General features: G+C 40.0%; 1 protein-coding gene across 1 annotated transcript in view; it reads left to right on the forward strand.

The window, feature by feature from the left end:
• Positions 1–13,979: 13,979 nt before the first annotated feature.
• RIMS3 (regulating synaptic membrane exocytosis 3) overlaps positions 13,980–27,213 on the forward strand; it is a 139,009-nt gene continuing 125,775 nt past the window's right edge. The window contains exon 1 of the mRNA XM_075853180.1: positions 13,980–14,076. The gene's annotated coding sequence lies outside the window, so the exon portion shown is untranslated. The remainder of the gene's footprint in view (positions 14,077–27,213) is intronic.

Consider the following 27,213-nt stretch of genomic DNA (forward strand, 5'->3'; position numbering starts at 1 on the left):
TAGAGTGGCCACATCCACATGGCCTTCGGGCTATACACCGATTTCTGGGATTCACAAATTTCTACTGGCAATTTATCCCGAACTTGGAGTCATGTTGTGTCATCTGGCATGTCTAGTGTCATCTGCCATGCCAAGCATCATCTGCCACACCAAGCATCATCTGTGTCACGAATCATCTGTGCCGAAGCGTCTGTTACACCTCGTGTCTGTCTGAACTGTTACAGGTACTCTTGTGCTAAGACTTTTGCATAGACTGTTGTTTGGCCAGCTGTCACTTCGATACGGCAGAGTGGCCTAGTGAGTCCACATACCCCAGGATCGTGACAGTTATCCATCATGCAATACCATCAGGGAGGCATCTGATTGGCTCCAAATTTATTCTGCAGCAGGACAATGACCCCAAACATATAGCCAATGTCATTAAGGACTATCTTCAGTGTAGAGAAGAAAAAAGAGCCCTGGAAGTGATGATATGGCCCCACAGATTTCTACCCTCAACATCATCGAGTCTGTCTGGTATTACATGAAGAGACAGAAGGATTTGAGGAAGCCTACTTCCAGTTCCTTCAAAAACTGAATGCAAGTGTACCTCGAAGAATTGATGCTGTTTTTAAGGCAAACAGCACATCTTGAAATCCCAGTCTGCTTTGAAATCTTTGCCAGGGAGAGAACTTGCTGATGCAGTATATCTATCTTGTGTCTTGTTGCTGTGCTCAGTCTTGCCTTGGTGGTCCTGTGACATAAAACCTTTGTGAGTTTGGCTGTTCCTCACCCAGTTTTAAGCCTCCTACACATCTGTTTCTGTTACAGTTAATGACTATGTTTCAACCTACATATTAAAATAATGAACATTGTCACCTGTTTTGTTTAATTCGTTAATCATACACCTGACTATAATCCTACAAAATCCATGTGAAAGTGTGCTAGAAGAATTGATGCTGTTTTGAAGGAAAAGGGTGGTCACACCAAATATTGATTTGATTTAGATTTCTCTTCTATTCATTCACTTTGCATTTTGTTAATTGCTAAAAAAAAAAACTATTAACTCTTCTATTTTTGAAAGCATTCTTACTTTGCAGCATTTTCCACAACTGCCTAAAACTTTTGCACAGTACTATATATATATATACATTTCAACATTTCAACTCTACCTTCTCTCCCCAGTCCCTCCCTCCCTTCCTTTTCTGATTGCCAGTGACATGCATTCTCCTGAGCGCGCCTCTGCTTCTGAATTAGTGCATGCGATGTACAGCACTGAAGTTTCACAGGTCGAATCGGCTCTACTGTGCATGCGCTTAGGTGTGCTCAGAAGAATGCCTGACCCTGTCAATGAGAGAAGGAAGGGACGGACTGACTGACTAGGGAGAGAAGTAGAGCTGTTTGGAGCAACGGTGATACCTTCGTTGCTCCAAACAGCTCATTTGCATATAAAGAATAAACTTATATTTCTGTAACGGAGTCACAGATCGAAAAAGGAAAACTGCATTATATTCAGGTGAGGCTACACTATCTATCTTACTGTGTCGCTGCTTTTAAAGAGGCTCTGTCACCAGATTTTGCAGCCCCTATCTGCTATTGCAGCAGATAGGCGCTGCAATGTAGATTACAGTAACGGTTTTATTTTTAAAAAACGAGCATTTTTGGCCAAGTTATGACCATTTTCGTATTTATGCAAATGAGGCTTGCAAAAGTACAACTGGGCGTGTTGAAAAGTAAAAGTCCAAGTGGGCGTGTATTATGTGCGTACATCGGGGCGTGTTTACTACTTTTACTAGCTGGGCTTTCTGATGAGAAGTATCATCCACTTCTCTTCACAACGCCCAGCTTCTGGCAGTGCAGATCTGTGACGTCACTCACAGGTCCTGCATCGTGTCGGCACCAGAGGCTACAGTTGATTCTGCAGCAGCATCAGCATTTGCAGGTAAGTAGCTACATCGACTTACCTGCAAACGCCGATGCTGCTGCAGAATCATCTGTAGCCTCTGGTGCCGACACGATGCAGGACCTGTGAGTGACGTCACAGCGTGATCTCTGGAGAACACGGCTGTGTCTGCACTGCCAGAAGCTGGGCGTTGTGAAGAGAAGTGGATGATACTTCTATACACAACGCCCAGCTAGTAAAAGTAGTAAACACGCCCCGATGTACACACATAATACACGCCCAGTTGTACTTTTACTTTTCAACACGCCCAGTTGTACTTTTGCAAGCCTCATTTGCATAAATACGAAAATGGTCATAACTTGGCCAAAAATGCTCGTTTTTTAAAAATAAAAACGTTACTGTAATCTACATTGCAGCACCGATCTGCTGCAATAGCAGATAGGGGTTGCAAAATCTGGTGACAGAGCCTCTTTAAGGCCAATTTCTGGTGACAGACTCCCCTTAATAAATATAGACTTCAAACCAGACCCCAAAAATAATTCAGACCCCAGACCAGACCCCTAGAAAAGATCCCAAAATAGTTCAAACACCAGACCGAACCCCAAAATTAAGTCAGACCCCAGACCAGAACCTAAAATTATTTCAAACCTTAGACCATACCCAAAAATAAACCCAAAATTAATTTAGACACCAAACCCCAAAATTAATACAGACTTCAGACCAGACCTCCTAAATAAATAAGACCCAGGCCTCTAAATAAATCCAGCACCCTAAATATATCCAGCACCCTAACCCCAAAATAAATTCAGACCGCAGACCACTGCCAAAACAAAATAAAATACCAGAGCTCAGACCAGACTGTGGCATTTGCTTTCTGCCCCTCGGTCCCGGGTCCTCTTCATCTGCTGCTGCACTGGACTTTGTATGTGCGTCCACAAATGCACAATAATATATAGTTGAATATCTATGATGCCAAATTGAAGACAAAACCATACCTGACAAAAAAATATTAAATTGTGAAATTTCAAATATATGAATAAAATCAGATTTTTTTTTCAAAACCAGAGAAAAGGGACAGGGTTAATACTGTCTTCCAATAACTCTGCCATGCCAGAGCCCCTTTTTCTGGTTTGGGTATTTGTGTGATCAAAGTAATTTTGAAGACACCATATTTGCATGTATATGGTCAGATTTACCCACACAGCTCAGCAGAAGAGGAAATAACCTTATTGGCCACTCAATGTAAAAGTCACAGCATTGGTTATATGTGCAATTTACTAGGTTTAGCTCAGTTAATGGTTATTATTTGATGGGTTTAGGAAGGCTTAGTCAATAAGGAGAGCGGCACTATATCTGGAAATCCTCTTATGTTTACTGAGGAGGACAATCTGATTAATAAAAGTAACTTCCTCCCTTGCAAAGCAAGACAAGGATACCTGATGGCAAAATAAATGAGTATTACAGTATGCAAAGTCTGTGGTGACCAAAAAAATAAAGGGATTCTGTTTTTAACTCTATCTGATGTCAAATTGTAATATTTATATGATCATGGATATTTGCTCATAACATGTAAATAAACAATCAAAATAAAATTATATATCACCCATATATGACAGACAATTCTCTCAAAAATGTGTTTTTGCTTTTTGTATGTCTTTAAACTTGGAAATATTAGAAATGTATGCGTTACCTGAGACCTGTGCTCCACAGGTCATACAGGCCGGTTCACCCAATTGTATTGTTATGCCTGTTGAAATTGTAGTAGTCTGTATGTCAAATTTGTTGGGAAGTCAGATGGTAATCTGGGTGCCAGATCAACTCCTTTGGGTTCTCCTAGCACTTTCTGGTCCTATGGTTCATGTTCCCCTGCCTGCAAAGACAACTACATTTAGTTATGTTACTTTCTCTTTAGTACTCAGTACTTACTTTTCTTTAGGACAAAAGTCTCATGAGCAAGCATCAATAAAGATCGACAGTGAACCGTAAGGTTTTTGCTCCGATGACAATCTCAGATGGTGGGGTTCACCACTGGACCTCTTGGGTCCTGATGTACCCGTCTGTAAAAAGTGGAAGGTCAGTAGGCCACTTCAGCTGCCTATCTCCATAGCACAACAACTATTAATATTATGGCAGTGATAGGAGTATGTGTGCCCCTGATGTATATGTGTACCTGTGTGGGTATATATGGGTCGGTGTGTGTGTGTGTGTGTGTATATGTGTCTCTGCGCATGTATATATGTGCCTGTGTATGTATATATAGTATATTTGCCTGTATGTCTATATATGTGCCTTTATGTATTTGTTGAAGTATGTGTGTATATATGTGTGTGTGTATGTATGTGCCTGTGTGTGTATATATATGTGTATATATAGATATATATATATATATGTGTGTGTGTGTGTGTATATATATATATGTGTGTGTGTGTGTTTGTATACACGCCTCCTGTGTGTATGTGTCTTTATGTCTATTTACCTATGTGTATGTGTGTATATATATTTGCCTGTATGTCTAAATATGTCTTTATGTATGTACAGTATATATGTTCCAGTTTGTGTGTGTCTATATGTGTGGTTCATTTTTTATTTGTGGAGGGCAGCAATAGAGAGTCCCGCACAGGGCGCCACCCAACCTAAGGCCGGCCCTGTCCTAAGTGACCCAACAATGCAGCACTAGGAGCCAAGGGCATCAGTAAGGTGTTAAAACGTCAAGGGAGACAACATATCTAAAGTACTACGACCCTATATCTATGGATAGGATTTGATACAGTGGCTCAGCATACTTTATGACATATGATAGGCTTAAGAAATGAATCAAGGTAGGAGCAACACTGTGACAAAAAAAAACAAAGTTGGTCGGTGCTGTACTTCAAAAATAAGGAGTGACTTCTCCCTATATGATGAATATCCACAAAATAAAGAGCACAGAAGCAGCACTCAGAACAAAGTGAGGAATTTAATCACCCAGCATATGCAACGTTTCACTTCCTCAATGGAAGCATTTTCAAGCTTGAGTAATTAAAGGACAGGTGTCGCGAAAAAAAAATGTTTAAGATCAATTTGCTTTTAGTGTTTTATTTTAAAAAAAAATTAGTTATTTGTGTGTTTGTGTTTTACTTTTTTTTTTTCAAACTTTTTCTTCTCTATGGGGGCTGCCATTTTTTTTTTCATCTCTGTATGTGTCGATTAACAACACATACAGACATGGAATATGGCACATACAGCCCCATAGAGAATGCGAACGGGAGCCGTTCCATTCACTATGCTGTATGCCATCTGTGTGGGAACGGCGCATGCGCCGCTCCCACACAGTCCAAATGGAAGGTCTTCGGCCGAGCGACATCCAGTAAGATGACTACTTCCGGTCGCGGCTTCCGGACATGTGGTCTGAGGCAAGCACTAGGAGCGGAGGGAGCGGACGGACCGAAGGGAGCGGCGGCAGCAGGAGCAGGTAAGTTATGTCAGTCTTTGTTCGTGTTTTACTGTGTGATTACCACTGTATGTAAGCCTACTATACTGTGTATTCGCTCAAAAAATGGCGGCACACTGTGTAGGAGGCTTGAACATTCAATCCCCTCCTTTCTCCTGGCACTAGCCAGGACAAGGGAGGGGGGATTCTGTGAGCTCACTAGAGCGTGTGTGTTTACATCAAATTTGCAGCATAAAGCAATGTGGTTGCTTTACCACATGCCAATGCTGCAATTTTGGGAATTGCTCCCTCTAGTGACCAGCACAGGGAAATGTTATAAATTAGAATCTAATTTATAATATTTCCTGACTTGTGAAAAAATTATAACAATGTCTATTCATGTATACACTAAGGCTGGGTTCACACGAGCACATTAACGTCCGTAATGGACGGACGTATTTCGGCTGGAAGTCACGGACCGAACTCAGTGCAGGGAGCCGGGCTCCTAGCATCGTAGTTATGTATGATGCTAGGAGTCCCTGCCTCTCTGCAGGACAACTGTCCCATACTGTAATCATGTTTTCAGTACGGGACAGTAGTTCCACGGAGAGGCAGGGACTCCTAGCGTCGTACATAACTACAATGCTAGGAGCCCGACTCCCTGCACGGAGTTCGGTCCGGGACTTCCGGCCGAAATACGTCCGTCCATTACGGACGTTAATGTGCTCGTGTGAACCCAGCCTCACTGTTTAACTAAAAAATAAAAAAAATTTCTAGCGACACATTCCCTTTATAATCCTCACTTTGTTCTGAGTGCTGCTTCTGTGCTCTTTATTTTGTGGATACGATAGGCTTAGATATAGGGCCCAGTTCGCTGACATTGCGGCTCCAGTGCTGGACCCAGGAAAGGTAAGTATAATAATTGCCTTGCTTTTTTATCTGTTACTAAGAAACCAGCATTGTCTACGAATAGAAACATACTAAAAATCACGTCGCTAGCCCAACAAATAAAAAAGTTATATCTGTTTAACTATTGTGTACTAAAAATGGCTAAAGATTGCCACTAAGGCCTTATTCAGATGAGCATGTCTGTTTTGCGTCTGCAAAAAACGGACCGTATTTAATGCATTTCAGTTCGTGTGCCATCAGTGTTTGTTCCGTGTGGCATCAGTTTTTAATGTCAGTGTTGGTGCACATTTTTTAATTTTCTTCTTAGCATTTCTTTAGCAACTGGTGCGTGAAACACAGACAGCACACAGATGACGTCCGTGTGCTATCCGTGGTTTTCACGCACCCATAGACTTCAATGGTCGACGTGGTTCACAAAATGGACCAGAATAACACATGCAGTGAGTTTCACGCAACGGAACACGCTGCGTGAAAAATAACGGACGTGTGAATAGCCCCATTGAATTTCATAGGTCCGTGTGCTGTCCGTTTTTTTAACGGACAGCACACGGACGTATACAACGTTCGTCTGAATAAGGCCACAGGGAGAAAAGTATTTTAAATCTGTGGTCCATCCTGAGGGATTGAAGTGAAGCTTTGAATTTTTAGCAAAATAATTTTTTTAATTACCAATTAAAGGACATTGATCGTAATATCAGTTGATGCTGTTTTTTAACAACATCCTTATAAACGAATAAAATAAACTATGGGTTACAAAGTTAATTCACTGTTATAATCTGGCCAAGCAGGGTTTAAACTTTTTACCTTTGGTCTGAAGCAAAGCCCCATCTGATCCTGAACACACGGACATTCCTTACTTCCCAAAGATATGTAGAATATTTTATTACATATTTGTCAGATAATGGGACATGAAAGTGTTGATTCTGCATTGTTTTCTTCTTATCCTGAGTGAATATATTTGCCATCCGACAGCTGTAAAATGAAATAATCCCTTAAAGGCTATCAGAAATGTTATTATTATAAAAGCATACGCTTTTCTCATACCCGAAAAAAAGGGATCCAGAAAAGGTAAGATAAAGGTACTTTTCATGCCAAGGTTGTCATACATCAGGCACTTCATTGAATTCATTATAAACGAATAAAAAGTACCGGAATAAATAGGGCAAGAGACAGGAAAGGGATCATCCATCCATACATACACAGCATTTTGGTTTGTGAAATTTTTGTAGTGTTTTTTGGGGTCAGTGGCATGACTAGGCCAAAGAGATAGGGTCCTGGTGTAGCAAGCAACTAACATATAGGGAAATACAGATATCAGCTATTACAGAATATATCCTAAACCTCTGCTATACAATTGGACTGTTCCATTAAGTCGGGCTATAATCTGGTGCTGTCATTGTTACAAATAATAAATAGACTGGTTAAGCATCCATTAAGAAGTTCATCATACGCATGCCATTGTTGTTGCACTATTCCAGTTTGTTTCTTCCGAGAAAAGAAAGAGTAAGGGCATGGTCACACGTGGCGTATTTCTGCAGAGACTGTCCGCATCAATGCCGCACATAACCTGCGTTGCAGATTCCATTGCGCCTTTGCCTAAAATGTGAAGTAAATTGCTGCGGATTAGTCATTGCGGATTCAGGTGAAGAGTTCATCCTGCTCTCTTTTAAAACATTCCATCTCAGTCTGGCTATAGACCTCGAAACACATAGGTCCAGCCAGAATGAAGAAATATCCTGTTCGTAAAACCAATCCGCAACGCAACACACATAACATCTGCGGATTTCATTGCGTAATTTTGCAACTCCATTGAGGTCAATGGAGAAATTCCACCACAAGTACGCATCAAGTCCACAACAGCCAGTGTATGCTGCGGACACCAAATTCCGCACCGCAGCCTATGGTCCGCGGCGGAGTTGTCCGCAACGTCTGTACGAAGATAACTAAAAAGGTGTGGAAATCAATGGACAGACTGTCTGCTGCGGATTTCCAGTGCGGACAGTCCGCAGTGGAATTCCACAGCAATTCCGCCACATGTTAACATGCCCTTAGGGTGTGTGTGCTCACATCAGTGCCGGGCTTCCGATCATGGGTTCCATTAGACCTTTCCGTCGGAGGAACCGATAAACGGAAAGCCAAACGGAAACCATTTTTTGGCTGGAATGTCCGCTGCAGAAAACAGCAGGTCAAAAAAAAGTCTATACTTAGCCGCAGTCATGGCAATGCGTCCCTCTGACGTCTTGTAGCCTGGCCTCCTGGGATGACATTTCATCCCATGTGACCGCTGCAGCCTGTGATTGGCAGTCGTCACATAGGATGACATGTCATCACTGGAGGCCGGGTTGGACGCAGAACCAAAGAGATCTGGGTAAGTATCTTTTTTTTTCTGATTTGCGATTTTTGCTGTAGAATTACATCTTTTTTTCTGCAAAAATCGCTATTTGTTGCGGGTTTACCTCCACATTACATTCAATGGGGGAAACCTGCAACAGAAAACCAGTGATTCCGCAGCATAAATTGACATGTTGCAGATTAAAAAAACGCACCGCAGTTCAATTTATGAAAGTTTTTTAGGCAGATTTTTTTACACAGCGTATGGATGAGATTTGTTAAAATCTCATCCACACTGCTGCTTCTGTTTCTACGCTGCAGATTTTCCACAATGAAATCCGTTGTGGAAAATCTGCAGTGTTCACGCTACGTGTGCACATATCCTAACTGGTATTTTTTTGCATAAGAGATCCCACCACACCCCTGCCAGGATGTAATGTATCTTTTCGCTCTACTCATTATTAAATATAGTGGCACACAATTATCAATGTATTTGTGTTTTTTTTTGGTGTATTTTACTACAAAAAGGAGTCATCCTGTGTGGAACAAATTTTTTGTAACCATTTGCGCCATACACATCAGTGTGTAAAAGAGGAGTGCAAAGTGGTCGTGTTTTACTTTTTAGAGAAATAAAAGGAAAAAACACGGCGCCACATAGTGTGAGTAAGCCCGGAAGTAGCAGTCAGTATACGAAAATAGAATGCTTACCGCAGGGCCGTAGATAAATCGCGTTAAACTTGTAGATAGAAGTGAGTGCTGCAGCCGAAATCCCAACCGTTCAGGCCTATTGGCCAACGCAATGAGGCAATATGCAATTTGAGAAAAACGGGAACAAGTATGGCGCTGCTTCACAAATAATGGTGCAAATACTGTAGAATGATGAAGTTTATTGAACAATCAAGGCTACGCGTTTCAATGCCGCACCGGCATCTTCCTCAGGCCATATGAACTACAGCATAAGCAACAGTGCTTTAAATAAGCCACGCGGTAAGAAAAAACCGCCAATGTGATCAAGGTCAAAGTGCATCAATGACGTAATCACTATAAAAATACAAAAGGTAAAAAGGCATATATATATATAAATAAATAAATAACTAGCAACATTCTTTAAAAAGGGGGGAAGAAAAGCAAGAAAAATATCAAGTCGTAACGTTTAAAACATCCATTTGTATGCTAACCGGAAGGTGAAGCACGAGTACAATCTTAAACATCCATTTGGATGTACAAATATAGTTCTAAGCATCCATTCGGATGTTTACAGTGCTAAACATCCATTTGGATGGTCAAAACAAGGGAGAGAAGCACAAGTGATGTCTATAACATCCATTTGGATGCTATGCTATAAAACATCCAAAAGGATGCTCAGCTAGATGGCACTAAGCATCCATTTGGATGTTAAACGTGAAAACATCCTTTCGGAGACATGTCTCCTACTGTATTGTTTGCATCCAATTGTATGTTTAATATCCCTTTTGTGTTCCAAATCCCTGCTGGGCATCCGAAAGGATGTTTTCAACTTTACGACTTTATATTTTATGTTTTTCTTGCTTCTCTTTCCCCCTATTTAAAGAATGTTGCTAGTTATTTATTTATTTACATATATATGCCTTTTTACCTTTTGTATTTTTCTAGTGATTACGTCATTGATGCACTTTGACCTTGATCACATTGGTGGTTTTTTCTTACCGCGTGGCTTATTTAAAGCACTGTTGCTTATGCTGTAGATCATATGGCTTGAGGAAGATGCCGATGCGGCATTGAAACGCGTAGCCTTGATTGTTCAATAAACTTCATCATTCTACAGTATTTGCACCATCATTTGTGAAGCAGCCCCGTACTTGTTCCCGTTTTTCTCAAATTGCATATTGTGTTTTACTTTTTGGCCAGAATATAGACACATTTATGAAATTAACCCCTTTTTAACCCTGGCATAGAAGTACCTAGTACAGTAATTTTAGTGAGTTTGAAAGTTAATGACAGTGATGTATGTTGTTTCACATTTATCAGAGGGCACAACCAGTCATATGTTTGTAGCAGCAAACTTTAGCTTAGACATTAGTTAAAATTAATCCACTTTTGATGCATGCGGACCAGTGTGTTATTTCTAAAAATAGTGTATTATGTTAATCATTTCTATCTGATTGAAATTTATACGAGCAAAAATATGAAATCCATAGAAAAAAATAATATGCACTAATATAAGAATTCCATTATACAAAAAAGCAGGACTACTGATGAAGGTCTATGCTTATAAATCGTCAGCATATAATCAACTGTGGATTGCGTAGTCAAGAAATTGCTGTAATAGCGATAACAATCAGGTAGGAGCATCAATAGAAAATAAGTAACTAGGGCATTGCTACACCATGGGCCAATTGTACCAGTTGTCTAATCAGTTATTACATAAACATTATGTGCTGGTTAAATATTTAGACTGCAATACAGTTGTGAGCAGTTGGCGGTGGCAGAAAAACAGCACACTCCCTGAGGCCTGTAGCTAAAAGGGAAGACGTTCTTCTTAACAACCCACCAGTGTATGTAAGCAAATGGGGGTAAGCCAGGTACGCAAGCAAGGAGTGAACAGTAGGTTGCTAGGTTATGAGTATTTCTTAGAACGTCCCTTTAAATGTAGCTGTTAAGAGTACGATATATCAAATGGTATCAGTTATAATTGTAAAACAAAGCAGAACAATACATTTTTTTGTAATTATCATAATGTAGGCGGTCCAACCAATAAAATTGATCCCAATATATAATAATTTATTTTCCACATGTACAACAATGCCACATTAGTGTCCTATCTAATGTTGCTGTAAAATAGTCCCCCTGCCTTTTTTTTGAGAAGGTGTAATAGCTGACAGGGCAAAGGTAGAACAGATAAAATGAAGAACATTAATAGTTTTTTTTAATGTTTAGGGATACATCTACTGTATATCTGCAAGATACAGACCTATTATTGTATGAGCATGTGACTGATGCATAATGCAAGCAATTGACATAATGGTACAGATTATTTACGAGATGTGTGCATCTGATTTCATTTACTAGGATGTATTTTTTGTTTTGTTTTTGGTAACTTTATGCTACTTATTTTGTTTTTATTTTTATTTCACTCCTCTAGGACACAAGGAACACATAAACTGTGTTCCCTATATACAGATGGCTGTTACCAGAGATCTGTATACAGAGAAATGCTGGGATAATACAGGTTATGCTTTTTCAGCATCTTCTTCCCCAGTGACATACAAAATGTTTCGTCCCAAAGCAATGACATTTTTAGGACCCTCTTGTTGGCTACAAGAAGTGCATCTCCATGCAAAACAGTATATCTTCCTATTTTTTTTTACATCTTATTAATGTCAGTTATATAGATTTATCAATGTATTTATGCTAGTTATACGTGACTCATTTACTAAAGTTTTATTAAAGGTCTGAACTGGCATAGTTTCCCCGCTACGACAGATTCATCAACAGGATATGCGCCTGTAAAATCTGGTACATGCAGCCCTGGGGGAGAGATTAGTGCACCGTTTATACAGTGCGCAATAGGAAATAAATCTCCCCCACCGCGTATTTCAGTAAAACTTATTCAACTTTGTATGTAGATTAGATTACGCGGATTTGTAAAACTGTAAACTGGTGTGTGAAGGGTAACCTAACAGTACTTTAAACAGGACAGCAATCAGAAATGTTTTTTTTTAAAGCCCATTGAAATGACATTTTAAATTATTTATCTTCCACGTAAGGTGAAATGCTGATGTAAACAATGCCTTACTAATTATTGATTTAGAGAAATATCTTACCTTTAAACTTAAGTAGTGGTGCTTTGTTCTACAGTGTCCAAAAAATACTGCCAACTAGTGCCAAATGAATACCTTTATACTCTGTGTTGACGCAATCATGGCCAAAATATATTAGACTGAAGTTTTAAATGTATATGTCAACCGATACCCGCCCAGTAAACGTATCCAGATCCAAATAATAGGTTATATCGATATATCGGAGAGAAGCAAGAGACACAGGGACCATGCTTGTATACTCAAATATCGTTCTCTGGCATTATTGATCAAAGCAATTACAATATTATCTTTCACAAAGGGAGTAGGCTTGACTTTAGCCAATCATTTACAATGTGACGTTGACTCTTGGTCCAACCAATAGCATACAATGAAAGGATGTTCATCCTGAACCAATCACTGGCATGAAAGACTTTTTAAATGTAAGAAGAGAATTTCCCATAACATACCAAGTGACCACAAAAGATGGGTCATACTGACCCCACTATTGCAGTAAACAAACTGTATTCCCAGATGGTCTAGGACGGCAGACTCGAAAGAACTAGTAAATATTTATCTATATTCTCAATAACAAGGAATCATAACATAAGCTGAATAATAAAAACATATAATTATTCAGACAATCCACCAGCATGGATTTACTTCTTTTAAAGAAACAGATGACTCTTCAAACACAAAATGGATTTAAGATGGATACTCTGTGCAAGATGGAGTCACATAACCATACTTTCAAAATGGAGTCACGTAAACACATTTTACTCACTTTCACACTCTGCCCAAATAATTCTGTTATATAGTGCTCAAATAATACCATATGATTATCCAGAAACAGAAACATATAGAGTCCAATATAATACCGCTATACAATGGTGATATAACACTGCCTAAAAATTACCTCCATAAAGTGCATTTGTTTCACTACTAATTACAATTATTATGACACACATATATGATACAGTACATGCACATAGACATACAGAATACATACTCCCACTCATAAATATATACACATATAAACGCCTACATTACTGGTAGATTTGCCGTATAACCTTATTGCTGAAAATCGAGTCTGAATAGTGATAAAGAGATTATTTATAGGTGCATACCTAAGCTGTACACACACATGCTAAATTAATTTTTTATCTCTTCTTTCATTTGGGTTAGTTTGAGGGCTATGTTGGAATATTATTAGTGGACTCTTTTGTAACCTAAATTTTTTTTTGTAAAGGATAGAACTGAAAGACCTACACTCTGTTGCTCCTCAAACCAGGAGTATTAACAGCAACATTGTCTTGGTATAGAAATGCAGATATTTGAAGATTCTGTGTGATCTGCGTTTCTTGCTAGAGATGCAGAGAGCAGATGTACAGGGCATGTTTAATTTGTAGTGCAATATTGCTGAAGGCCCTAGAGGCAAGGTGGCAGCCGGCTGCCAAAACCTTGAAGTCCTGGTCACAAGGGATAAAACCATGTTATTACAAGGATTGCATTGCTGATGTATTAAAAGCAGTGATAAACACACTGAAAGAACAGGCAGAACCAATTAAAGGCAAGAATGAAGCAATAGACGAGAAAGGGTAAAATAAGAGGATTCTGTACCGACTAGTTAGATGCTCAATACATGGCTACAGTGAAATGTATCCCCTCCCTTAACTCTGCGGTTTCTACAAGAGATTACTAGAAGACACTGCTTATAACCGGTGAGGATGAAATGCAGGCAGCATTACTTCAGCAGCAGTAATAATAAGGTAAGAATAGAGTTACCAGGACCTGACATTCAAAGACAGACACCAGAGATAATGAAACAATTTATCTAACTACAGAGATATAGAAATCATATTCCCACAACTTCATAGATACATATTGCTATAGATTACACAAAATGCTCTACAGTCTCGTAAGTAACATCACCAAGCGATATAATAATTTATACTCACTAATCGGTGCTTGGATGTCAATCTTAAATCAGAGGCTCATTCTGCTTAGTGGAAAGTAATATGTCAATTACTAGGCCAGAGGCGTAGCTAGGTTCTCCAGCACCCGGGGCAAAGATTCAGTTTGGCGCCCCCTCCCAACCTCTTTCCCGACATCTCCTTCCCCCTCGCCGTGTTTGTTTTCGCTACCAATCGACGTGTCATTTCTTTTTATGTAACGCGAGCATAAAATTATTTGTACATTTCACAAGCAATATGGTTCTATACACAACACCAGAACCAAGCTCGGTACATATATACAGCCCCAGAACAAATACAGCTCAATTTAGTGCAACCCCTGCCGTATAGGTTTGTACGGCGTAAAACTACAGCTCCCAGCATAGCCCGAACAATGGTAAGGATATGCTGGGAGATGCCGTTTCACAAAAAATAAATCCTATCATAATCATACCACCCATCATCTCGTTGCAGATCATACAGTGACTACATTACTGATTAGAGGCAGAGTGAACATTTACATTAGGTGACTCACCGGTGACGTCTCAGATTCTAGTTCTTTTTCTCCATTTGGTCCAGACCTCTATGATGACTTCTCCCGGTCCATTTCTGCAGTTTGCCGCTCACATGTCTTCAGCTTCTCACTTCCAACATTTCTGCACCTATAAATAAATATAAAGTTATCATTATACCACACACTACGCCCCTAAATATAATAGTGCCATACACTGCACCTCTAATTATAATAGCACCATACACCGTGTCCCACACACACACACTGTGCCCCCTGTAGATAGTGCCTGCCATAGAGCCCCCTGTAGATAGTGCCTGCCATAGAGCCCCTGTAGATAGTGCCCCCATATAGACCACCCCTGTATATAGTGTCCCACAAATAACTCCCCCTATAGTGCTCTACAGATAGCCCACCCCTGTATATAGCCTATATAGCCCACTGTAGACATAGCCCACCCCTGTATATAGAGCTCTACAGATAGCCCAACCATGTATGTAGCCCCCCTGTAGATATAGCCCACCCCTGTATATAGTGCTCCACATATAGTCCACCCCTGTATATAGTGTTTCACAGATAGCCCACCCCTGTATATAGCCCCCCTTGTACATATAGTCCACCCCTGTATATAGTGCTCCACTAGATAGTCCACCCCTGTATATAGTGCTCCACAGATAGCCCACCCCTGTATATACTATATACAAGGGTGGGCTATCTGTGGAGCACTATATACAGGGGTGGACTATATGTACAAGGGGGCTATATACAGGGGTGGGCTTTCTGTGGAGCACTATAGGGGGGAGCTATTTGTGGGATACTATATACAGGGGTGGGCTATATCTACAGGGGGACAATATACAGGGGTGGGCTATATCTACAGGGGGACTATATATACAGGGGTGGGCTATCTACAGGGGGACCATATCTACAGGGGGACCATATCTACAGGGCTGGGCTATATCTACAGGGCTGGGATACACACAGGGGGGCTATATACACAGGGGGGCTATATCTACAGAGGGGGGCTATATCTACAGGGGTGGGCTATATACAGGGGGAATATATCTACAGGGGGCTATATCTACAGGGCTGGGCTATATCTACAGGGCTGGGCTATAGACAGGGCGACTATATCTACAGGGGGGGCTATATACTGGGGTGGGCTATCTATGGAGCACCATATACAGGGGTGGGCTATATCTACAGGGGGCTATATACTATATAGCCCACCCCTGTATATGGTGCTCTATAGACAGCCCACTCCAGTATATAGTCCCCCTGTATATAGCCCCCCTGTAGATATAGTCCCCCTGTAGATATAGTCCCCCTGTATATAGCCCAGCAGATATAGTCCCCCTGTATATAGCCCCCTGTAGATATAGTCCCCCTGTATATAGCCCAGCAGATATAGTCCCCTGTATATAGCCCAGCCCTGTAGATATAGTCCCCCTGTATATAGCCCAGCCCTGTAGATATAGTCCCCCTGTAGATAGACACCCCCCGTAGATAAAGTCCCCCGTGTAGACAAAGTCCCCCCCCCCCGCAGATACAGCCACACACTTCTATTACAAATTAAAAATAAAAATAAAAAAAATGTCAAACTCACCATATTCCCGCTCCCACGCTGTCCGGCAGCCATGGAGACCTGCTCTCTTCTGCGCAGGTCTCCAGGGGGTTGAACACATAGTCTATGAAAGGCGCTGATTGGCTGGGCAGGATGACTTTCCCTGTCAGTCAGTCAGCGCCTTTCATCGACGGAAGCGTCACTGGTACAAAAGGTACCTGTCGCTTCATTCGTGGAAAGGCGCTGAATGGCCGGGCACGGAACGTGCCCGGTCATTCATTGCTTCTAATTGTACCTATGTCCTTGCGACACAGGTACAATTATAGTGCAGGAGGAGGGGGCGCTGGCGCCCCCCTCTGAACTGCGCCCGGGGCACATGCCCCGCTTGCCCCCCCTAGCTACGCCCCTGACTAGGCCATCACAATACTGATCTAGGCCCTGAGATTCTACTTTTTAACTTTTTACACAATGTATGAGTGTTTGGTGAGAACAAATAAAGTTACGAACTTGACTATGAGGTTTTGTACCTAGCCTGATAAGTGCCTACCTACTGTCATGATAGCTTATTATTATTATTATTATTATTATTATTATTATTATTATTATTATTATTTCTAATGCATACTTTGAGCTCATGTATAAAACTATTACAAAGAAGAATGGAATCCAAAAGTCTTTGTAAAAGCTAATATTTTTACAGACATGACTACCCCTTTTACCAATCAATAAATATGCATCATAGGAGATAGTGTAACACATATGTAAAAAAATATTTAAAGGCAAATTGGGAAGGGTTTTTTTAAACATGGGGTTCTGTAAGTATTTTTTTTTTGTATCTGGGGTTAACAGTTATGCTTGGTTGCAAAAAGCAAATTTACCAGCCTACATATTTAAAGGTTTATTTTCATGGTAAACATTTATGGCACATTCACAGGATATGCCATAAAAGCCTGATAAGTGCAGGTCCCACCTCTGGTTTGCTAGTTCACCAATCCACAGTGGTCACTACCCCCACCGAAAGAAATAAATAACTGAGCAAGCCCTGAAGAGAGTGATTTGTGGAACCATTAAAGGGGTTTTCCCATGGATATGTCATAAATGTCAGAAAGAAGAGGGTCCCACCTCTGGGACCTGCACGAATCTCTGGAACGGGGTCCCCTGAACCCCGTTCTAGCTTTTTGTGCTCACGCTGCCTCCCGGCCACTTACTAATTATATGGTTGGGAGTTACGGAAACAGCGTAACTCGCTGAGCTACGCTTTTTTCTGTAACTCCCATAGAACTGAATAGTAGTTACGGAAACAGCGTAGCTCACATGCCACATTGCTTCCGTTACTGCCGTTCACTACTATGGGAGTTATGAAAACAGCGTAGCTCAGCGAGTTATGCTGTTTTCGTAACTCCCGACCATGTTCCTACCATGTAATCAGGAAGTGGCCGGGAGTCAGCGTGAGCACAAAAAGCTAGAATGGGGTTCAGGGGACCCATTTCTAGAGATAGGTGCGGGTCCCAGAGGTGGGACCCACATCTAGCTGACATTTACGACATCTCCTGAGGAGATGTCATAAAGTCCCTCATGGGAAAACCCCTTTAAGTCCAGTTTCAAAAGATTCAGCCACACAGGTTTAAACAATACAATTCACTTGTTTGGTAATCTAGAAATATTCCTTTTACAAAACAATGCATTTCAAATCTTGTCAGTTTTAAAGTATGGTGATATAAATCTTTATTGTAGAATTATTTTGTGAAAATGTCAAAAGAGATGAATTTAATTGCTATGTTTTGCACAGAATTTCAGGGACATTTCAAAAATACAATAGAAAACAGAAAATAATAAGCAACATATGGTGTTGCTGATGTTCTCCCTGAAATGGGTTTTAAAATCTTCCATGTGTGCGATAGCCCTAGTCTAGTTGTTTTTGTAGATTCTCAAATATTTTGGTATTCTGATTGACTCTATTATATAGTATAGAATATTGTATATTCTATACTATATTATGAAGTGTTATATTGAGTAATATTGGGTAGAGTTAGCCTCCCTGTCTGCAAAGCGGAAGTTTGAAGTGGGAATCCACATACTTTCTCTGATACAATCATATAATAAGAAATCAATAAAATCATGTCTATATCTACACAACAAAGCCTGTTTTGTTTACATTCCAGCAAACGAAGGACTAAGGCTCATGGAACCTGTATTGCGGCAGACAGCATCCCTATGGCCTCAGAGAATAAAACCTCTGCATGCCTCTGTATGAAATTGGAGGCAAAACAGCCATAGATTATGTATTGGAACAACATAAACTGACCATATACATAAGATAGCTGTTGACAAAATAATAGTCTATTCAGTAATGCTCCCTTAACGCCCTTTTACACGGGCCAATTATCGGGCAAACGAGCGTTCTCAAAATGCTCGTTCCTGACAATTGCCTTGCGTAAACAGGGCAACGATCAGCCGATGAAAGAGCAAACGCTCGTTCATCGGCTGATTGTATGTTTAGGCAGCATAAAATATTATCGTTGTCAGCAGAACATCTCCCTGTGTATGCAGGGAGACGTGCTGCTGACATGATAAAAGTGTATGGGGACGAGCGATTGTAGTCACTGTCTCATTGATCGGCGATCGTTTACACGCCATATAAGAAGATACTTCCTCAACAGTATTGGTGTGGTCAGCCAACAAATAACTAATGTGTATGGCCAACTTTAGTCCTCCAGCTTGAGAACCATATACGGCCCTTGGCTTTGGCTAATGGGGTATTATAGGTGAGTTGCATTGTGTCACGTGAGTAGGTGATGCAACCCAATTAGATAAGGTGAAGCAGTTGTCTAAAAGTGGATTATCACTATAATAAGCGCAGACCAAGAGTATAACCATTTTTTGGAGCGAAGACATAGTCAAGTTTACCTTGACTCTGATAACTTGCTGCAACGTAATATCACACAACAAAAGCCATTAAAAAGTCATTGAAAAAAGTCGTTAAAGTTTCTTAACTCTGTGTATTTAATGCATCAATTAAGAGTCAAGATTAAGATCGCTACATCTGTAATAGAATAGGATGTGTAAAGGCTGCATTCTCTATTTTGCAGGTATTAGCACTATAAGGATTTATTTTATGTTCTTTGTAATAGCTTATATCATTGCTTGGTTGCCGTTAATCAATGTAATAAATCCTTTTAACACATATTAATGGTCATATATGATAAAAACATTCCAAATGTCTGACTATCATAATTCAATTAGACATAAAGCAAGCTTCTACCACAGTAGCCACTTAGCAATTCTATGCTGCTCCAAGCTAAGTATGGTTAAAACACAGTTCACCACAAATATATATCTTTTTAGCTATGCCTATTTCCAGGATTTGGCTGGTGGATAATACCTAATCTAGTAACATTTGGGGTGGTATTAACAAGTGACAGAAAACTGCTTGTATTACTAGTAAACAATTTATAAACTAGTGCCTACCAATTCCACAAAGGTGATCTAAATGATGGTATATTCAGTATTTCCTAAATTGCTGGTCCTCTTTGTTCCTATACCTGTGAACAGTAGCTAGTTAATCTGTAGTATAAAATGTAAATTGTTCTGTACTGCTGAATTTCTGCACAGTTCTCCCTCCTCCGCCAGAACATACAGGCCCGCCTGGCAAAATGCAGCAATAAAACACTGAATCCCACTGGGACAGTACAGTTTGATGTAGAAGCCTTTGCCACAACACCAAACTGTACAGCACTGAATCAATATCTTGGTGAATTATTTAGTAGTCTGAATCCTATTAAAGCTAAAGAGGGGTGTAAAGCAGATAGAAACACATTTATAGCTGGCATTCTATTCAGGGGTGGCCCTTTAATATTGACTTGAAAAACAAATGGTGCCCATGTGTCCATTCTCCATTTCTTCCCATTATATTCTCATATATGATCAGCAGTTTATTACAACAACACAATGTACACAAAAGACAAAGCCATATGGAGTGTTCTCCTTGTATATAGATTGGATGTTATGTCTCGATGCTATAACTCCAACTTATGCTACACCTGTTATTTCCATGCCTTTTTAAAAAAATAAAATAAATATTCTTTGTTCTCCCTGCAAAAATGCAGATTCCTGGATTTCTGCCCGGACAGACTGTTGTCTGGTGAATACCGGATACAGGATCCCATCAGTCCATCTGTTTCTTCCGAACTGTCTGTTTAGGCTTTAGCATATGCTGCTGATCCTGCTTCAGCACCATATCCTCCGCTCATCAGGGGCTTTGATAATTACAAATCTTGTTATCCTCGGAAACAGCCTTCCTGTATTACAGGAACAGAAACTTGTATTGAAGGGCGTGACTTACATTTTTTTTAATTTACATACACTAAAAATATACAAAAATATTTAGTGATATATTTTAAACAGATTTTAGATGCTTGTGCTTATACATTTCAGTTGGCACTTGCTTAATAAATGATGTCCTCTTTACATGTGCATTGTTGTAGTCAATGTTCAAGGAGCTAAATCTCAAATGCAATATTTCATTGTTTTAACAAAAAAGCCTGATGCAATAAAAACATTGTATACAATGAAAATTAGGGTATTGTGCCGTTTACGAATTCCTCCACTCCCTATCTGTCTATTGTGATAACAGAAGCAATATCAATTCATTGTGCAACTAATAAAACATGTCTCTCTCCAAAATGATATAAAATCAGGACTATAATTAAGAACCATCTCTCTTTTGTAAAATTGATATAAAAAAATATGAATAGCTCTTCCATGTATACACAGAAGTTTATCATTTAGCTAGTTTTAGTTTTAACAAAAGGTACAAAATTGCTATTCAGCAATCGATTAATGTGACCTTTCAAGGGTGATCAAATTATATGATATTCATATCACTTAATCTGAGACCTGCTATCGAATACGTAGAATGGCTTCCTGTAGTCATGACATATTGAAAAGATTAGTGAAAGGACTGCAGATAGAAGATTGCCCCTGTGTAATCCTATTGATTTACCACCAAAGATTCGTCTGTCATTTGACATCTTATGAGCATTACAATCACCAAGGGGTATGTCAAGTAGACCCTTACTGTCAGACAAGAGGTTAGCACAAGAAGTCATCATATCTGTTCTGTCCTCAACTGAAGTTTTATAACAGTGTATTATTTTCAGACTTACTCTCAGTATAACCATGAACCCATATTCCATAACCTGTATTGCAGATAATTTTTTGACCCTCATCTGTTAGCCAGAGTGAAGATCGGATACAAAAAGCTTCTCTTCTCTGGACAGACAGACAGCGTGATGACAATCCTTTTTTATGTTTTTAACAACATTTTTATTGTCATTCACAGCAATAGAAAAGTTAACAAAGTCAACAAGATTAGAGTAGTTTAATGTACATATCATCATATCTCAAACTCGCTCGAGTTTGTATTTTATGTCTGCCCAAAAATTGGAAATTAGAAACGAAATACACAACAGTCCAGAATAACAAGATATCACCTGCCCTTCCCCCAGTGTCTGTCGAGAGGTTCCCTCCTTGCTAAACTTTCAGGCTACCTAGGGAGCTCTTTAAATTCTCAACATTATACCATGTAGTAAGCTTGAAGACTTGTAATGCCTGTATTTCTTCCTGTGTGAAAGAATGGGTAAACCTTTTCCATTTCCTAAAGAAACCTTCTGTTGCCTTTCCGTATCCAGTTTATCCATCAGCAACAATTGTTTAAGAGCTGCTATTATACCATGCATTGTCAGTATCTGGGGCTGCAACCAGTGACGGAAGATGCATTTTTGGTGGCGAAAAGAGAGAAATTTACACCTTTTTATTGCTATTAAATTGGAATCTTTCTGTTCCTCATATATCGTAATATAATGAAGAATGCAGTTTTGTAGGGTCAATGGGTAGTCAGTCGCCAAAACCTTCTTTATACATTCTTGCATTTCCTACCTCAAGGCGTGCAGGTCAGGACAACCCCAGAGAACATGTAAGAGGTAACCTTTGTTTAACTCACACTTTGGACAATGCCAGAGATGATGCGCCGGAGCATCTCTATAAGGGCTCATTCACACGAGCATGAATATCGTTCATGTGCTGTTCGTTGAAACAACACACAGCATACGGCCCCATTGATATCAATGGGGCTTTTCACACATGAGTGAGTTTTCATGCAGCGTGTGTCCGTTGCGTGAAACTCACTGCATGTCCTATATTGGCACGTTTTCACACACATAGCCGCCCATTGAAGTCAATGGATGCATGAAAACCACTCACAGCACACGGATGTCCATGTTTTACGCATCAATTACATTGAAAAAGAAAAGAAGTGCTTGTGAGTGCGTGAAAAACACATGCCACTCGCAAAGCACACTTGCAAAACGCAACGCACACGGACAGATTTTATGCAGGTTTTTTACTTGCGTAAATCTGTCATGCTCGTGTAAATGTAGCCTAATTTAGATCAAAGGCATACAGATAGGTCCACAATTATTTAGACAGTGACACAATCTTCATGATTTGGGCTCTGCATGCCACTAGATTGGATTTGAAATGAAACAACTGAGATGCAATTGAAGTGTAGACTTTCAGGTTTAATTCAAGGGGTTGAACAAAAATATCCTGTAAAACGTTTAGGAATTGCCACCATTTTTCTACAAAGCCTCCTCATTTCAGGGGCTCAAAGGTAATTGGACAAATTAACATTACCATAAATAAAAAATTTTTTAGACTTTGTAGAGAATCCTTTGCAGGCAATGCCTGCTTAAGTCTGAAATGCATGCTCGATCGGGTTGAGAACCGGTGATGGACTTGGCCATTGCAGAATATTCCACTTCTTTGCCTTAAAAAACACCTGGGATGCTTTCGCAGTGTGTTTGGGTCATTGTCCAGCTGCACTGTGAAGCGACGTCCAATCAACCTTGCTGCATTTGGTTGAATCTGAGCAGAAAGTCTATCCCTGAACACTTCAGAATTCATCCGGCTGCTTCTGTCTTCAGTCACATCATCAATAAACACTAGTGACCCAGTGCCTTTGGCAGCCATGCATGCCCATGCCATCACACTGCCTCCACCATGTTTTACAGAGGATGTGGTGTGCTTTGGCTCACGAGCCTCCTCAATACTTTCTTCCTCCCATCATTCTTGTACAGGGTGATCTTAGTTTCATCAGTCCAAAGAATGCTGTTCCAGAACAGGGCTGCCTTCTTTACATGTTATTTGGCAAAGTCTAATCTAGCTTTCTATTTTTGAGGCTGATTAATGGTTTGCACCTTGTGGTGAACCACCCTGTATTTGCTCTCATGAAGTCTTCTCTTTATGGTAGACTCCTCCAGGCCTTTTGGAGTTCACGAGATCACCAGTGCGCTCATTTTTTTTCAAGAATGTACCAAACTGTTGATTTAGCCACTCCTAACATTTGCGCTATCTCTCTGAAGGATTTCTTCATTTTTTTCAGCCTAGCGATGGTCTGTTTCACTTGCATTGAGAGCTCTTTTGACCTCATGTTGTGGGTTCACAGCAACAGCTTCGAAATGCAAATGCCACACCTGGAATCAACTCCAGAGAATTTACCTGCTTAATTGATGATGGATTAACGAGGGAATAGCCCATGCTGCCCATTAAATAGCTTTTGAGATAATTGTCTAATTACCTTTCGTCCCTTGAAAATGAGGCAGCTACATATTAAAGAGCTGTAATTCCTAAAACCTTATTCCAATTAGGATGTGATTACCCTCAAATTAAAGCTGAGAGTCTGCACTTCAAGCCCATATTGATTATATAACTGTATATTCAATATGTTTTGGTAAACAGCTAAAATTACAAAACTTGTGTCACTGTCCAAATAATTCTGGACCTAACTGTACGTTGCTTTATGCATAAGGAAGTGCATTTCCCTTCATTGCTCATTAATTATAGCCTGTCTCACCCTCTCCCACCTCGCCACTATTTTCTTAGGCATATCAACATTAATCAGATCTCCGAATCCTTTAAAAAGGGAATCAGCCACTGATTTAAACAAAATGTCCCTCATCTTTTTGGTATATACTCAATAATAAAGCAGAGAGCATAGACATCCTGTTCATTGCGCAGAAACAGCAAGTGTGCCCGTGCGATCAGGAGCAGGGCAATGGCTATAATACATAGCTGCAGACCTGCTTTATGGTGAAGATCAGAAAAACCTCTGATCCCCACCATTAATCATTTGAATGTCGTGATCAAAGCTGATAGCGGCATTCAAAAGAAAAGAATCAGGGGGAGACACCCCTTTTGATCGTGTCACAGGGATCCCATACATTACAGTATATGGACACATAGCCAGGGTCAATTGAAGGACCCTGTCTGACCATATTTCCTGTTGTTAGGACATAATTAGGTATGCCGTTACAACTGCCTGTGTACTGTTAGTACACAGGCTAATTTAGTACTGGCATATAGATAGAGTAAAAATACAGTATACACACAAATGCAATTATTTTTTTAAAATAAATAAACTGTATTAAATATGTCTCAAAACATAAAATAATATACACATATTTAGTATCGTTACGACCGTAACACCCTGCACAATACATATATAGCATCATTTATGGCACCTACATAAAGTACAACTCTTCCTGCAAAAAACAAAGCCTTATAAAGATACGTCAAACAAAAAAGAAAAAAGTTATGATGGCTGGGATGCAAAGATAAAAATGTTTTATCTGTTTTCTCGGTCGACCTGTTATCTTGGTCATATGTGCCTCTGCTACCGTGGCTTTCAACGAGGATTTTATATGGGACACTAAAAGTTTAGCACTTCAATGGCCAGTGTTTTGCCAGACACTGTGAACCCTGGTAGCAAGCTAACAATGTCACTATCATCGTGCTCTGGGGAGTGGGCGGAGGGGGTTGGAGGCTGACCTGTTACTTCTAGTAAGGCAGGTTGATTAGGCCACTATTTTCCCATGTGGCGGGCGTTCTGCCCAGTCTCTGAGGTAGCTGGTTCTCTAACTTCTTTTCAGCACAGATCCCATCTCAGAGCAAAAATCCGTCCTTACGCCTCACGGGTGCAAGTAGATGAGGGTGTAGGGCCTTCAGACACTTTTTAGCAGGTTTTTGGACTGCAGTAATCCTGATATGGGGAGTCTCAGCCAGGAGCTGTACTCTCTGCGTCCTCTCATGCACGTGCCATAACCGGAAGTGACAATCCTTAATATTAATGTCTCTGTATAACATGTTTCACCTGGACCTTGTCTCACCGCTGGACTCTACATAGATACACATTTGATTGAGCGAGATCTTAAAGGGACAGGCACATGTCAGCTGGTTGATACTCTGATTGTATAAACCTGCTCAGGACTGCCACATCTTACCTAAGAAACATGGTTCCTGGGTCCTGTTCTTTTGTTAAGGTATTTGATGTTTTGGATTTGACTCAGATTGTTTCTTGTTTCTGTTTGCACCTGCCCTGACATCTATCTATCTATCTATCTATCTATCTATCTATCTATCTATCTATCTATCGATCTATCGTGTTGTTATAAACGTTTCTGTTTACTGATGGTACTGCACTATGGAAATACCACTTGCAAGCCGTCAGCAGTTGCTATTCAAGACCACTCCGGGGATGTGATCAGGGGAGTCCCTTTCACAAAGTTCATACCCCATCAGTGGCTCTTTAAGATAAAAATGGACGGTTTAGTGATAAATCCAATCTAATAGTGACAGTGCATCCAAGCTCCTATTCAGAGGCCTGACCATGCCCCCACAAATAGAAGATTCAAAATTCAACCCCTATAATTTACTTTAATTTCCAGTATTTGTATATATAAAATGTTAAAGAAATTACGACTTGCTCACACATACGCACCATGAATGTTATTTATGATTCTTGTATGAACTACAAAAGTGTAGGAAGTGTTACCTGTACACACTCGCCTCTCCTTCTGATCTTCTAGTCATATACTTTTGACTCATCTTGCTATGCTAGTGGAAAACATTGGCATTTCATTGTTCGGTTAGCATTCAGTTACAATACCCTGTATTGTACACTTCGTTGCCAGTCCCTGATGGCCATTACAAGCCCATGACTTTGGCTTGTGTATATATTTTTAATTATTTTTGAATATGTAGAAGTCACCCGGCATTCTGCATGACAATTGACCTGCACAAATAACATTGTCCAAATCACATATAGTATGGTGGATAGTAAACATCTCAGAGGTTATCCCCTGGTGGGTAGATTCTATTTTCTGGTGGTGAATGAATACTAATAAACTTGTTAGGCTCAATCACACTAGCATTCTACAGTTTTATTTCCCTTTCTTTTTTAAGAAGAGAACAGAAATGGTTCATAGGGGAGGAAAGATTGCTAAAGATTTCCTTTGGGGAGGTTTTTTGTTTCTCCATTGCTAGGATCCAAACCTTTTTTTCTTAAAACGTCTTGGTCTTATCTGCCATCATGATTTTATGTTTCTATGTCATTAAACTCTCTTATACAGTATATAACTCATGGTAATAGCGGTTTTACATTTTTGTTGGAAGTAAAGCAGACCGTATAAATACAAAAAAATAAGGTGCATCATATCTATTTATTTTTCTAGTAGCACAAGACTTTTTTTTACTTAAAGAGGCTCTGTCACCAGATTATAAATGCTCTATCTCCTACATATTCTGATTGGCGCTGGAATGTAGATAACAGCAGTGGTTTTTATTTTGAAAAACGATCATTTTTTAGCAAGTTATGAGCAATTTTAGATTTAGTTTCTTAATGCCCAACTGGGCGTGTTTTTACTTTTGACCAAGTGGGTGTTGTAAAGAAGTGTATGACGCTGACCAATCAGTGACCAATCAGTGTCCTGCACTTCTCATTGTTCCAGCCCAGCATGATCCACAGCACAGTGAGATTGTGCAG

Source organism: Rhinoderma darwinii, chromosome 2 (genome assembly GCF_050947455.1).
Source record: "Rhinoderma darwinii isolate aRhiDar2 chromosome 2, aRhiDar2.hap1, whole genome shotgun sequence".
Classification (NCBI taxonomy): domain Eukaryota; kingdom Metazoa; phylum Chordata; class Amphibia; order Anura; family Rhinodermatidae; genus Rhinoderma; species Rhinoderma darwinii.